We start from the raw sequence: 3,436 nt of genomic DNA, 5'->3' as shown, positions 1-3,436 counted from the left end.
CCAGTGATTTCTATGTGAAAGTGATAATCTTTTCTTCACTCCTTTTTAATCAGTATCATTCACCTATGTCACTGTGAATGCTAAATCTATGTTCAAGAGCAAATTTATTTTGGGGACTGGGTACAGAAATTTGTAATTTGCTACTCTCACCCCATATTTTATTAATGGTTTTGATGTTGCCAGTTATTACTTCAATAACCTTCTATTCAAGCAGTTAAAACGCAGATGATATATTTGTCTCCTAATAGTTCTTCATCAATTAGTTGGCAAGACTGGAGGTACACTGAGCCAAATGATAGCCACACGCTCTGATGAGCTGGGACAGAGAACACAAATGCAAGAGAGCAGTACTTGGTTGTTGTGTGATATGCCTGAGAGAAAGTTAATTGGAAGCTGTCTTACTGAACAACGAAAAACCACATTAGGATTGAACTCCACAGTAATGCAAACACAGAGGTTTGTATACTATTTAACTTCTTTCCATGTATCCAAGTGTTTATATTGTGTATTCAGAATGAAAGTAAACCCAGGAGTTTCACTGGCTGTCTAAAGTTATATGTCCTTGCAGAAAGGGCATACATTTTTGTTTGGATGGATGGATGGAGCTGTCTAGCAATCTACACCTCAATCCGCTTGATCATTTTAAGGCTGTCACTTTCCCTAAAGGCCAGAAGCATTTGTAACATCACACCAATAGTAATGGGAGAACTTAATCCATGCATGTGTAGGTAGATCTAATTCTTCCTACTAGAGAGCAGCAAAACACATCACTATTTAAACATACTGCTTTACATATATATAAAAAATATGTAATATCTATGCATGAACAAAATGAAGTGCAGCAGGAGGTCAATCAAAGCAATCCAATCTAGAGATCATAGAATCATAGAATCATACAATGGCTTGGGTTGGAAGGGACCTCAAGGATCGTGAAGCTTCAACCCCCCCGCAGCAGGCAAGGCCACCAGCCTCCTTGAATCCAACCTGGCCTTGAACACCTCCAGGAACGGGGCATCCACAACTTCTCTAAGCAGCCGATTCCAGCACCTCACCACTCTCATAGTAAAGAATTTCCCCCTGATATCCAACCAAAATCTTCCCTCCTTCAACTTAAAACCACTCCCCTTTGTGCTGCCATTATCTACCCTTTCAAAGAGTTGATTTATTTCCTCTTTGTAGGCTTCCTTGAGGTACTGAGGGGCTGCAATGAGGTCACCCTGCAACCTTCTCTTCTCCAGGCTTCTCTTCTGCCCAGCTCCCTGAGCCTGTCCTCAAGGTGAGGTGCTCCAGCCCTGTGATCAACTTTTGGACCTCCTCTGAACCTTCTCTAACAGCTAACAGGGATGGAATTTGACTCTCATTAGGGAAACAATGAAGTGTGTTTACCTTATATGCAGGCAAACTGAGATTACAGGTTCTAGGATCCAGGCCTGTGGTTCATTTCTCTTTGCCGTGTAGCTTCTAGGAAGATATTATTTGCACTTTTCAGTCTGAACTTTTTAACCATACCTTTAAAATGAACAGGAAAGAAAGTTGTGCTGTTTTAAAATAAATTCCTACCAGATACTCAGTTCCAAAGCATCACACATGAATACACACAGATGACTGTTTTATATCAACAAGAATTCATATGTACTGATGCAGAAGAGGAAATACAGGAATTTGTGCTCTTCATCTGTAGAAATGTAAAATCTGAAATATAAGACATATCTTTTTCTAGGAGATGCCTGAATTGTTAGTTCTATGCTTGTCTTTCATATATGTCATTGTAACTGCTTCTGCATAGGAATTAAACAGTATTATCATCTCCAGGAGAAAAAAGAAAAAAAAAAAAGGAAAAAAGGAAGCCTAACAACAACAGGCATTTCTTAGTCATTTTGCTTGAAGAGAGATGCTAGCTGTGAGCCATTAGTGTGTGTAGAAAGAGATAATTAGAAGAAAAGCAGAGATTAAACAAAAAAATTTAATTTATGTGTGAAAAAGCAAATGCTCTAAGATAAATGTTTAATCCAGAATATTTAACTATTTCATTCTTCACCCTCAGCCTGCTTGTTGAAATGAAATTTGATGTAAAGAAACAGAATCTTGTATTATCTTTGTGCTTTCTTAACTGGATCTACTTATCTCTCATCTTGGATGATGAACTCTGAAAAGGAAGGCTCATTTTTCCCCTCTCTGTGTGGGTCTCTTGAATTTACAACTGCAAGTGCATATTTATAAAGTTGCACCCTTTGTGACAGTGCAACACATTAAAGGCAAATTAGTAAATAGCAAATTAGTTCTTCCATAGTGAAAAGCCAGTCAGAGGAGGGCCTTGGAGAGTGCAATATCAATGCCAGGAGATTTTGGAGAGACAAATGGTCCAAGTGGCCCCTAAGCCCACGACTGTACTCCATGCCTACTGAACTCAATGACTGCTTTTGATCTTTTGTCTTTAGGAAGAAATGTACTTCTGATCTTTCAGGAAGACTGAAGAACCGACGCTGGATTGTAAAAATAATGCTGTTTTCTGGATATAGTGGGAAATTATGGAAACTCTTCCACCACACTGCTGCCATACTGGTTGCTGTTTTAAGATGATCCAAGGAGTGCAGTGCTTTTTTCACTTGCATGTGCCAGTCAGATGGACAATAACCTGGTAGATCCTGACTGCAGAAAATGCTATTGATCCAGGGAGAGAGATGGACTGTGAGCCAAGTGACTCTTTCCTGTATCAACTCCATTGCCAAAGAGTGAGTGTAAAAGAATAACTGAAAAGTGTCAAATTCATTCTGAAATATATCTCTACAATACAGTAACAACACAGTGTGTTGGCAGTACATATCTTATCTTTTATCCTGACTGGGGGCTGATTCTTAATCTGCTATATCAAGTCTCCTTTATACTCTTCTGTCAAAATATAGGATTATTTTATAGTCAAAAAGCAGACAAATGTGACTCAGATACACTAAAAGCATAAAAATCCTTGCAAAAAGAAAAAAAAAAGAAAAAAAAAAAAAAAAAAAAAAAAAGATTTTGAGAATATTTAGGGTGCATGAGGCCTTTAGTTTTGGGATGTAAAGCTCATCCAGCTCATATATCCATTCTGTTATTTTTTTGGTTTGCACTGCTCCTGTGTGACTGTATTGACCAGGCTGTGATTTATAGCTGTGCAACCAAACTGAGAATCCAGACCACAGCAAGATGAAGGTACAGAGAGCTCTGACTAGCTCTGTATCTCAGCACATCTAGTGCTTCGCTGTCAGTTTCTCTGAATATTTACTGGGAGAGAGTACACATTAATTAAAAACATAATTTTGGATCATAATAGGTGTGAATTTGAAGTCTGCCTGGAACAGAAATATCACAGTTCTCCTGTCTGGTCTTGCTAACTAATGAGGTAAAAAGCATCGAATGCATGGGTTTTCAGTTGTTGTCTCTTCTTACTTTAATTGAA

At 38.4% G+C, this 3,436-nt stretch overlaps 1 long non-coding RNA gene across 1 annotated transcript; it reads left to right on the top strand.

The window, feature by feature from the left end:
- Positions 1–252: 252 nt before the first annotated feature.
- Positions 253–2,947, top strand: LOC122155831. The gene is made up of 3 exons (XR_006167323.1): positions 253–456; positions 1,180–1,276; positions 2,439–2,947. It is a non-coding gene; the product is annotated as an uncharacterized LOC122155831 (long non-coding RNA).
- Positions 2,948–3,436: the final 489 nt, after the last annotated feature.

Source organism: Centrocercus urophasianus, unplaced genomic scaffold, assembly GCF_019232065.1.
Source record: "Centrocercus urophasianus isolate 14NV4802_14NV808 unplaced genomic scaffold, USGS_Curo_1.0 seq_1, whole genome shotgun sequence".
NCBI lineage: Eukaryota > Metazoa > Chordata > Aves > Galliformes > Phasianidae > Centrocercus > Centrocercus urophasianus.
The sequence above is the reverse complement of the archived record's forward strand: the minus strand, read 5'-3'. Positions and strand labels throughout refer to the sequence as shown.